General features: G+C 40.5%; 1 long non-coding RNA gene across 1 annotated transcript; it reads left to right on the top strand.

Moving 5' to 3' along the window:
* Positions 1-5,609: 5,609 nt before the first annotated feature.
* On the top strand, positions 5,610-9,713 carry LOC311426454. Its single transcript, XR_014686772.1, has 2 exons — positions 5,610-5,902; positions 8,676-9,713. It is a non-coding gene; the product is annotated as an uncharacterized lncRNA (long non-coding RNA).
* Positions 9,714-12,725: the final 3,012 nt, after the last annotated feature.

Here is a 12,725-nt window from a genome sequence, read left to right as displayed (position 1 = left end):
TTATTGGCTAATAAATACAATCTTTCTTGTAGCGTTAATAGTGTTATAGGCCCAACAGAGAGGAAAAAGTCAAAAGGTAAAACTATAACTAAAATGCTTATAAATCATGAAATAGGTCATTTCTGACTTGGCTAACACTCCAGATGTCTTTTCTGGGTTTATTCATATGCCAAAGTGTGTTATATTTGGCATTCAAACTTGCTTTTGCTTAGTTTTCACATACATATCAGTAGACAATATAGAGCAGTAAATTATTTTACGTGTCATCTTGAAGTTACAAAGATTATGTATTTTGTACATATCTTTCAAAGGTAAATCTGAATGAAATGAAAGCCAATGAAATTTCCATATTCTATTTTAGCTCTTTACGTTCATGTCAGGAAATGCAGATTACTCTAATTACTCAGTTTAACACATTCATATATTACTGTCTAACAGCACTAATGGCAGAATGAATGTCAAGGAAGTTCTTTAAGATTTTAAGGCAAATAAGCATTTTTTTCATAGCAGGATCCTTTCTTTCAAAAATTATTCCTTAGAGTACACAAGTTTTCTGATATATTACTGTTTAGATGAACAACAAATTTGGATTTTGGCCTCAGATTTATTGGTTAGAAATGTCAAGAGAGGAGACAAGAATGTCCTGGTTTCAGTTATCTTGGAGGTCTCTTCCAACCTAGATGATTCTGTGATCCTGTGACTCTGTAAATTGTTTCCTCTGCCAGTAAGCAGAATCTGATTGAAATTAATCGTACTTTCTTACTTTGAAAATACATGACTCAAAATCATGTTTATGGTAAACTGTTTATTATGAAATGCAAACTGTTAATTGCCACAATTAGCAGTGTTTATTCAAGAGGTAGTTGTGAAGTCTCAAAAAAAATTTATTCTGGGAACAAGATCATTTGCAACAAGGTGTACACCACAACAAGCCACAGTTTGCCCAAGGGGAAAAAAAAATAAAAAAACATAAAAAAATAATAATAATAAAAAAAAATAAAAATATGAAATAATAGTGTTCAGTGCACTTACACAAATCTTACAAGGAATTTAGGTAGTTATTAAGTGTGAAACACATTGCAATGCTTTCACTGTATTTACACCAGAAGTAGTGACATAAAAGCTATCCTGATTGGGTCTCCTATCTTATACATATTTCCCTCTTAGTTTAATAACTAGCTCTAAATATTACACAAATGCGCTATCTACAATACACTAAACTATCTCACTACAAATAAAAGCATCAAAATTTTTACCATTTTGCCATTTGTCTAATTAACCTACCATAATTGCTATGACAGTATTGTTTGTTATTTCCTGTATAATTGAGTGTAAATAACTGGTTGAAGGATTTTTCTTGTGGTCATTACTCCTTGGAAATGCATGCAAAACTGCAGTTATTGAATACTGTTAGCTGAAAATGATTTTTTAAATATATTTCTGAAGTGAGTTAATTAAGAAGCCTTTGCAGTTTGATTTTTCCATCCATATTATTTCCATCTCAAACATTATGGTAAGCTGATGATGGTGAGCAAGACAGCTGGAATAGAGGGAAGATGTTTTGGAGGAGAAACATCCACCATGGGATTAACTTCTTTATTGGTCCAAAACTGTTATTGCCAGGAGAATACAAATCATTCTTAAAATTCATATTCTCTAGATACAAAAATATCATAGAATCACAGAATCATAGAATCATAGAATGTCTTGGGTTGGGAGGGACCTTAAAAATCATTTAACTCCAGCCTCCCTGCCATGGGCAGGGACACCTTGCTCTAGACCAGGTTGCTCAAAGCCCCATCCAACCTGGCCTTAAATGTGATTTCCAGGGATAGGGCATTGACAGCTTCTCTGGGCAACCTGTTCCAGTGCCTCATCATCCTCAGAGTAAAGAACTTCTTCCAAATAGTTAATCTAAATCTACCCTCTTTTAATTTAAAGCCATTACTCCTTGTCCCGTCACTACACTCCCAGATAAAGAATCCCTCTCCTGTTTTCTTGTTTTAACCCTTCACTTACTGGAAGGTTGTTACAAGGTCTTCCTGGTGTTTTCTCTTCTCCGGGCTGAACAGGAGATAGTCCAAGAGATAGTCCTGTAACTGAGAGCTTCATTTCACAGAATAATCTTGTCTCCCATACATGAAAAGATTAAAAAACAAATAAACAAAAAAAAAACAACAACAAAACTGTTGGTTTTTGACATATTGCACAGCTATTGTTCCACTCTACTCTGTGCTGGTGTGACCTCACACTGAGTATTTTTTGGGAGCCACAATATAAGGACATAAAATTGTTAGAGACTGTCCAAAGGAGGGTGTCCTGTATTCAGTTAGGACAGAGTTCATTTTTTTCCTCGTAGCTGGTAGGGTGCTATGTTTTGGCTTAGGATGAGATGAGTGCTGATAACATGGTGATGGTTTAATTGTTGCAGAGCAGTGCTTACACCAAACCAAGGACGTTTCAGCTTCTCGCTCTGTCCTGGGGGTGCAGCAAAAGCTGGGAGGGGACAGACCCAGAACAGCTGACCCAAACTAGCCAAAGGTGTATTCCATCCCATCTGATGTCATGCTAAACAATATATAGGTTTGGCTAGCCAAGGTGGGGTGGCCAGACTGCTTGGGGTTAGGCTGTGCATTGGTCATTGGATGGTGAGCAATTGCATTGTGCATCACTTGTTTCGTACGCATTATTAGTAGTAGCACTTTTATCATCCTTATTATTGTTATTATTATTTTCCTGTCTTAATAAACTGTCTTTATCTCAACTCATGGGCTTTGCTTTCCCGTTTCTCTCCCCCATCCCAGAGAGGGAGGGGGGACGGTGAGCGAACAGCTGTGTGGTGCTTAGCTGCCAGCCGGGTTAAACTACACCAGAGGGCAACACAGATAGTGAAAGGTCTAGAAGGAAAGATGTATTGATGACTGAGGTCACTTGGTTTGGTCCTAGAGAAGAGGAGACTAAGGAGAGGTCTCATGGTGGCCTATAGTTTCCTCACAAGGGGAGTGGAGGGGCAAGTGCTGATGTCTGCTCTCTGGTAACCAGTAATAGACCCCAAGGAAATGGCATGAAGCTATGTCAGGGGGGTACTAGGAAAATGTTCTTCAATAAAAGCGCGGTCAGGCACTGGAACACACTCCCCAGGGCAGTGGTGACAGCATCAATGCTCTCAGATGTATGTAGGTAGTTCTGTGTTGATCCATGAATTGGACTTGATGATCATTGTGGGTCCTTTCCAACACAGTATAATATATGATTCTATGACTTTGTTTCTATGATTCTACTGGCCACCTGAAATGTTTCCAGCCTTCAGGTCACCTATACTATGAGACTTAGCTGCAGCACATTCATTGATACAATTCAACTACTCCAAAGTAAATTTTTGCTGCTTTGATGGTAGTCTAATGCTGTGTTATATATGTTCATCTGATTCGTGTCAGTATGGAAGAGTGCTAGGGCTGCATGGTATGATGAATGTAACCTTCTGTCTTACATACCCTTGTATAACCACAAGTCTAAGAAAAATGGAGTGGTTAATGTATATAGTTCTTGTACCTTGCAAAGGAATTTGTGTCAGAAAATATTCCTCAAATCTATGAACCTATTTGCTTTTGTTATTCCGAACTCTTATTTCTAACAGTTACAGCCTTTTTGCCTTCTTTGTGGTTGATTTAGCACTGCTATAGATGTGACTGTCCCTGTGAATGGCCTGTGAAGAATGATTTAACTACTCGTGAAGTGTCAATAAGAGAGCTATTTGTGTTTGTATGTTCTTTCTCTGATGTCTGGGGGTTTCAGAACAACTGCTAACAACTAGTGACTGTTATGGCTTCTGAATGGGACACTATGCAAACCCCTGATATCTGGCTAGGTGGCCAGGAAATTAAGGAGAAGAAAAAAGAAGCTGAAGGACGGCTAGAAGACAAAACTTGCAGGGGACACTGTGTAAGCTTTTGACATGCTGCCAAGGAGTACAAAGGGGAAGGACAAGAAAAAAAAACTGAGAGGAAGACTACAAGCCTTCAGCATGAAAGACCCCTAGAGACCCCCAGAGGGACCACCGGAGACCGATGCGTATGCTCCAGTGGGAGGGACTGGATCCTGGAAGCTAATTATAATAACCTATTTTTTTTTTTTTAGAAGTAGTAATGAATATGTATTAGCCTAGGAGCATAAAAATCAGCTACTTGATGTAACTGGTGTGCGTCCTGGTGGAGTGGAGACTCCCGGCGCGCCCAGCGCTGTTTGCTTACCTCTATTCCTTTAATAAATTGTAAACTTTGATTATAATCCTATTTTGAAGAATGAGCCATTTATAACATGTTCAACCTCTAAAATACAGCTTTAAGTTTTTATAATAAAAATAAGTTGTGTTTTGTTGTTGTTTTTTCTGCTGTGCTTGTATTGTAGGAAAAACGGCCGAAAACATGACACACACCAATATGGTCAGATCATGCTCTCTTTTATTACCTCAATAGCCTGACTCTTATAGCAAATTTAGCAGGGGTGGATAGCGTTTCACACAAGGTTATTGGACAAAAGCACTCAGACAAAGAACTGCAAGAAAACTACCCCAACTGCAGGAAAACAACCCCCTTGTGATTAGCAGTCACATAGATCTTGTCCTTTGAAGAAATGCCGGCTGCTTGAAACAATATTTTTAATTCCTCAATCGGGTGATAAGGGAACACTATCATGGGAACTCCTCGTAGTCGTCCTGGTAGCTTGGTTTGCTCAGCTGCAGCAAGTGATGGCCTCCTTGCTGTTTCAAAAATCCCTCAACATGCTTGAAAATACTCTTCCCCTGCTGGGTGAACAAAAGCTATGCAGAAACCAAATAAACGAACTTTTTTCCAAGTGGGACTTTGAGCTCCAGTATTATTTTCTTCAATGTATGATTCTTACTTCTCCTGTTTTGTAGTTTACTAAGTCATTGGTGGGAAGTATTTTATCTAACAGTTTCTTATGAGCTGTTCATCTGTTTGTTTCATGTTCTATCAGCATTGTTGGCATGTTTGATAAGCACTGAAGTAACAAACATTATAAATGAATGCATTTCAGATATCATGTTTTGGGATGTAGTGGGACCCGGGGGTCTCTCAAAATTTAGGATAAAGTAATTTGTAATGTAGAAATCACTGGGAATAAGGGGCAGTTGAGAAAAAGAAAATATTATCAAGGAACTAAACTATTTAGAAAATGACAAAAAGAGGCTGTGGTGTAAATGCCTGAAGTAACTAGGAAAATAAAACTAACATTCACATTTTTAAGGAAAAGGTACAGCATTGAAGAGGCTTTCAGGGTAGGGCATAACTGCTTTATCTGAGCGTTCCCTAGGCTCCCAGCCTTAGATGCTATCGCGCTGGGGAAACTTGGTGTGCTAGCTCTAAGGAACAGCACGGAGCATAGAGTGGAGTGGAGACACCACGGCTAGGCTCTGTAATCAGATGGGACCTCGATTGTTCTTGTGCACAAAGCTGCACTTTTTGCCACCCTGAGCCAAAGACCTGTCATGTTTTGACAAATGCTGTACCCTAGTGTACTTTTTGCTCATTATAATATCATTATGATACCAAAACACACCTCCATCTCAAAAGCTACCCGCCTCCAAGGTGCGACCACCCCTCACTGAGCATGCGCTCTGAATTTCTCGGAGCCTATTACTTTAAACGGAGACGGGAAAACTTTACACCAATCATAACTAAGATATGCTTGACTAGAGCCACTCAAGCTCCACCTAAAAGATAGAAAATAATATAAATTGGCCCAAGAGAAAGGGGATGTTAGGGAAGATACCACCGTCAGGGGAGATACCATCCCGAGGACAACATCCTTAGGACCTCCTGACTCCTGGGATCAGTCGACGGGCTGAGCCTCTCTTCCCCCCACATTGGGACGCCTTTGGGTGAGATCTGAATACTTGCTTATAAATCTCTATAGAGTCTTTGATCCTTTTAACGCGTTTATTTCTAGGCTGCACACCTGTGACACCTGTAAACACCTGTAACATCTGTAACACCTGCAACACCTATAACCTCTGTAACATCTGTAACATCTATAAACATCTATAACACCCGTAACATCTGTAACACCTACAACACCTATAACACCTGTGTATTTTATGCATACTAACTTGCTTTTGCAGACAGTCACTATCGCCGGCAATCCAAAAGAACCTGATTATCTGTTGCTGTAATAAACCATACTTGATTGCATTGTGATAACTCTCATTGAGTGCAACGAGGGTGAGGGTGGTTATCCGTGATAGTTCAGTGTTCTGAATCTAACCAGACCCCCAGGCGGTTAATGCATTTTTGGTGAATGTCCGAACGGACCCCCAGATGGTTAATGCATTTTTGGTGAATGTCTGAACGGACCCCCAGGCCGTTAATGCGTTTTTGGTGAATGTCTGACTGGACCCCCAGACGGTTAATGTGTTTTTGGTGAATGTCCGACTGGTTCAGTACCCTGAATCTGACCGGGCCCGTAACGGTTAATCAGCTACACCCCTTAACGCGACAGTAAAATTGGCGTAGTCGGCAGGATTGCTATGGATAAACTTCTGCAAAAATACAAATGTGCCCCTTCCCAGGCAGGGAAGGAGTTTTCCCAAAAGTTTTGGAAAGATGAAGAGAAAGTGGTAGAGTGCATTGAGCATTGTCAGGCTTCACGAAAGATTGGTCAAAGAAAGGGTAAAGGTGCAATTTGTGCTGTGTTAGGAGCCTGTTTGTCTTGTGCTCGGCAAAAAGCTAAGGAAACTCCTGCTCCCAAACTGATCTCTGATGCGGAACATACAGCTTTGAAATCAGAGATTGATGTGTTGAAGTCATCATTGGCCTTTGAAAGGGAGACGGGAAAACATTAGGAATCAGAGTGGATAAACTTTTGGATGAAAATAATAAACTTTCCATTGAGAATGACAAACTTGTGACTGAAAATGATAAACTTGTGAGTGAAAATAATCATCTTAAACAATTGCTGGAGAGGGTTAGTCATCTGTTAAATAAAGTACAGCCTTGCGCTCCGGTCAAGCAGATTCGTGGAGTGCTGCATAGTGTAGAACCTGAAAGCTGGGACAGTGATTTCTGGTCTGACAGTGATGATGGTGTTGAAGAGATTTCTGATTCTGAACCTCAATCGATTTCCTTGAGACCTTTGGTTAAGACTGAGACTACTGTTGATGATAATGATGAAATCCGTACTACTGTGCAAACGATTCCGTTGTCACCAGCAGAGCTGGTTAAAATACAGAAGTTCTCAAGGCGGTCAGGGGAATCAGAAGTTGAGTATGTGTGTCGAGTTTCTCTTAAAGGAGGAGATCGAATGATGTTGTGTAAGGAAGAAGTAGGAGGCTTTTGGAGACCTGGAGTATTTTTAACCACCACACCAGGAGCTGACTTGGCTGTAGCAGTACAGAAAGCAGCCTGCATTCAGGCGATATATGAAAGAGATAAATTAAGGAATTCCCCAATGTTAGCTCCTATTGACCCAGTTCAATTAACCCCTCTCATCCGTGGACTCCCTGATTGTCTTAAGATGTTTGTAGAAAACACCCAAGATCACATACTAGCTGCTTGTAGGGATGATGATAGTAGTTGTAGGCGAAATCCTAACTCCCCTATTCCCACCTGGAGTGAATTGGTACAAGACATAGATAAATACGGATGCCAAATAGGCTGGATTAATTCATCCAGTGTTAAATCCCAAGACCACTCTCGGCGAGTCCGCCAAATCCACACTAAAAATCCCAGATATCCCAAATTCAAAGAGAGGTTGAAACCTAATAGGGAACGAGGTGAGTTGTGGTGTCGGCAAAAAAACTCTTGTCCCCAGGGAGGGCAGTGAGCCACCCTGCTCAGCGGGTATTAGCAATTCAATGGCTCTCTAATGAACACTCTGACCCTATAATTGCCATTCCTGTTGAACCCCAAAAAATATTGGTAAATTTTCTTATTGATACCAGGACCCAAATGTCAGTAATTACACATGAGACAGCACAAACCCTGAGCATAACACCTGGTCAACGCAGGGTTAAATTCACAGGAATCAATGGTGTGGAAAAACAATGCCCCACTGCAAAAATTTCACTCTGGTTGCCAGAGGAACAAAAATTAACCAGAATAGAAGTATTAGTTGGTGCTGCATATACTAATATTTTAGGATTTGACATACTGCATGGTTGCATGTGGAAACTCCCTGATGGAACTGTGTGGAGTTTCGCAACACTTCAAAGGGATTCAGGCACCATGAGACTGAGCCTGTTACAAACATCCATACCCTTATCCCCTGCTAAAATCATTAATGATCGGCAATATCTGTTGTCAGCAGCAGTATTTACGGGGATTGACGGGGTGGTAACAGAACTGGAAAAAAGAGGCATTATTAAAAGGACCCATTCACCTTATAATTCACCAGTGTGGCCAGTAAAGGAACCAACCAGGCAATGGCATTTTACAGTGGATTACAGACAGTTGAATGCTAACACTATACCTTTGACTGCCGCAGTTCCAAACATGGCAGAGATAGTGAAAGTCCTCTGTGTATCTAACAGTAGTAATAGTGCTAACTACTCCCAAATATTTCTATGCATGGGAAATCAAAGATTGCTATTTCACCCTCTTTCTAACCCTGCCGGTTGAATACAACCGAGCATATTTTATTTTCTTTTGTGTTCACAGGAACCCTGAGCAAACTGTATATGGACAGCTGGAAGATGACGAATCAACAGTTTGGATTAATAATGCCATGCTTTACCCTGACCTTGATGCAATTACAGACCTTAAAGGAAACTTAGCTACTGTGGCTGTGCATGGAGCTGAGGTGTTTCACCATGGCATTTAACCATGTATTGTCACAGTATAGCACAGTCACTGGAACATCTCAAAACAGAAAGGACCTAAATCTCTCTACTTTAGTTCTACATGGAAACAAAATATTTTCAAAAGATGAATGGAGTTGGAATGATTCTCTAAGAATGGCTGAACTTCAAGCCATGTCTGGACAGACAATACAAATTGGTTGCCGAATAACTAACCGATCCACTTATAATCGGCTGACTGAAATTAAGACAGTATACATTGATTCACCAAACCTATAATTGTGTACTGTCTTTGGGGTTACAGAGGCACAGAAATATTATTTGAATTCATGGTTAATACAGAAACATCATCGACTACAAAGGATAAGAAGCCTCTGCCTCCGCAGATATTTGAAAACGAACCGACTCAGCCTCCCATTGGTCTAACTCCTTCCATCTTCAATACAGGCCCTTACATAATTCAACAACAAATTCTCTTTGACCCTAGTTGGTCCCTAAAAGAGGGCCACGGGATGCAACTGGGTTATTAGGGACAGGATTAGGTATATTAAATAGCACTGATGCTGAGGTTTTAATAAGTAGAATAACTGCTACTACAGATGACCTAAGGAAACTGGAACAACCAATAAAATCAACTTTATTGGCTTTAGGAGCAAATCAATGGCTTCTATCAGATATTTTACCCCATTGGGAACAAATTGAGGAAAATGATCATCAATTAATTGTAAATGCCCTTGGAAAAGCCCAAGGCAATACCTCCCTTGCCTTGAGCTGTATCCAAGCACAGTTATGGATACAATCTGTAGCAGCAGCTATTATTGGAGAGGGAGAAGGAGGAACTTTGCCCACTGAAATTCGAAAATTGATTTGGGATAATGCTTCAGAATTTGAAAAAGAATTTCAAGCATGGTGGCAATTAGTCAACTTTACCCATTATGCAGAAAATGATAAAATTGTTGCCTTTATACTTACTATAAGTAATGCCACCGTATACAATGTATATCCAATCATTGCATTAGGACTCAATCATAATGGAACCATACTTTATCCTAAAGAGCATAAAGTATGGGCCCATCAAAAGGAAGGAAAGTGGCAAACAATTGATGTAAATGCATGTATTGTGCATGAACAAAAAGGTTTCATCTGTGAAAGTAACATGCTGGAATCCCAAGACATTTGTCTTGACATTGAGCAAAATATTTGCCACTTTGAGATACATCCTAATGAAACCCTTGAAACTGTACTTGTATATATTGGGAAAGGTTGTGTTTGCATGAGAACTCATTGTGATTCTATAGTCGTAGATAATGCAGTGGTAGATATCAGTAATCACTCTAATGTTTGTGTTTGTAATTTTACCAAAATTCTAGGATGTGATTTTAAATACTCAGCTCCTGTCACTTCTTATCAACTTATTGCATCTAATTATATTCTGCTTCATGAACTGCTGCCTACTCCTATTGGAATGAACCTTACCTTGGTGAAGAAATTGCTGGTACATGAGGACCTAAAGCAGCTGATGACACAGGTCCGAGAAAATGGACAAAAGACTCTGATTACTGTCCATCATGATGCACAGGAAATACATCGAGTGATGGAAAGAGTGCAGAGAGATGAGAGGCACCGTTGGTGGGACACTTTGTTTGGATGGTCGCCAGCTGCCAAGGGAATCTTCAACAAGATGCTTCACCCTGTTATTGTTCTGCTAATACTCACCGTATTATGTTTTATACTGACAATTAGTTTGTATGTTAAACTCTGGTTTATGATGAAACGCTTAGCATCTCTACACAATGTACATACACTCGATAAACCTCAATCCGAGAATGTTAACGCGACAGAGGCATACACCGATCTTAGGTTTTTGAGTTGTTTTTCTGGCCTTCTCTGTGAAATCAGTATGGAGCACTTACTCTAGCTGAAAAGGAAAACATCTTTACCTTACTTAACCTCTGCAGCAAACTTTTTGATTGTTTTTCCTGGTGATCTTGCTTTCTCCACTCTTGGACAGGACCCTGGACCCCTTCCAAATTTTTATGTTCCCCATTACTCTGGTAAAACTCCTGTCTCAAGCTTCCTGTGACCCTTCAATCCCTCCCTGGCACAGCTACTGGTTGTGCAATTTTATTCCTCTATTGACTGTGCAGAGGATACAAAAGAGACTTCTAGGGATAAGACAGCAGAGAGGAGAGGTTTCACTGTTTTTCTGAGAACACTGAAGACCCAGAAGCTACATCCCAGCTTACTTTTTCTCTGGCCTTTTCTGGCCTTTTTTCCTATGAAAACCCACTAAGCACCCTTCAGGGGTTTCAATGAAAGACTAGTGCTACTAGAGGAAGCAACTTAGTCCCTTCAAGTAGAGTTCAGTTTTTCACTGTAGGAAAACACAAAAGTGCAACCTGTAACCCAATAATATGGTATGCATAGTGGGTAGTGGGCCACAGGCTTTGCATTGAGTTTTCAAGGCCTCTGCATTGAGGCTTTTCAGGCTGGATCTTTCTGAATATGTCTTGGTCTGCTTGGAGATTTGTTCTTACTTGATTTTACTGTTACTGAAATTTTTCTTCTGACCATCTGGCTATAGTTAATGTAACTTACTTCTGCTTTTCTTTGTATGATGCAATGATAGTTTTTACACAGGTGTGCAATACTGTTATAAATGGCTCAGTCTTCAAAATAGGATTATAATCAAAGTTTACAATTTATTAAAGGAATAGAGGTAAGCAAACAGCGCTGGGTGCGCCGGTGTCCTGGTTTCAGTTAGAACAAAATTAATTCTCTTCCTAGTAGCTGGTGGAATGCTGTGTTTTGGCTTAGGATGAGAAGAGTACTGATAACACCCCGATGTTTTAATTGTTGCAGAGCAGTGCTTATACCAAGCCAAGGACATCTCAGCCTTTTGCTCTGTCATGCCAACAGGCAGGCTGGGGGTGCAGTAAGAGCTGGGAGGGGACAGACACAGGACAGGTGACCCAAACTAGCCAAAGGGGTATTCCATACCATCTGACGTCATGCTAAATAATATATAGGGGTGGCTAGCCGGGGGGAGGGGGCCGGACTGCTCGGGGCTAGGCTGGGCATCGGTCAGTGGGTGGTGAGCAATTGCATTGTGCATCACTTGTTTGTACATATTATTAGTAGTAGTACTATTATCATCATTGTATTATTATTATTATTATTATTAATAATAATTATTATTATTTTCCTGTCTTATTAAACTGTCTGTATTTCAACTCACGGGCTTCACTTTCCATTTCTCTCCCCTGTCCCAGAGAGGGAGGGGGGAGGGTGAGCGAATGGCTGCGTGGTGTTTAGCTGCCGGCCCGGTTAAACCACGACAGTCTCCACTCCACCAGGACGCACACCAGTCACATCAAGTAGCTGATTTTTATGCTCCTAGACTAATACATATTCATTACTACTTCTAAAAAAAAAATGGGTTATTATAATTAGCTTCCAGGATCCAGTCCCTCCCACTGGAGCATACGCATCAGTCTCCGGTGGTCCCCCTGGGGGTCTCTGGGGGTCTTTCATGCTGAAGGCTCGTAGTCTTCCTCTCAGTTTTTTTTTCTTGTCCTTCCCCTTTGTACTCCTTGGCAGCATGTCAAAAGCTTACACAGTGTCCCCTGCAAGTTTTGTCTTCTAGCCGTCCTTCAGCTTCTTTTTTCTTCTCCTTAATCTCCTGGCCACCTAGCCAGATATCAGGGGTTTGCATAGTGTCCCATTCAGAAGCCATAACAGTCACTAGTTGTTAGCAGGTGTTCTGAAACCCCCAGACATCAGAGACTTCAAAGAAAGAACATACAAATACAAATAGCTCTCTTATTGGCACTTCACGAGTAGTTAAAACATTCCTCACAAGGCCATTCACAGGGACACTCCAGTCACATCTATAGCAGTGCTAACTCAA

The sequence above is a fragment of the Aythya ferina genome (genome assembly GCF_964211825.1).
Source record: "Aythya ferina genome assembly, chromosome: W".
In the NCBI taxonomy this organism is placed as follows: domain Eukaryota; kingdom Metazoa; phylum Chordata; class Aves; order Anseriformes; family Anatidae; genus Aythya; species Aythya ferina.
Note: the sequence above shows the minus strand (reverse complement) of the source record. Positions and strands in the feature narration are given on the sequence as shown.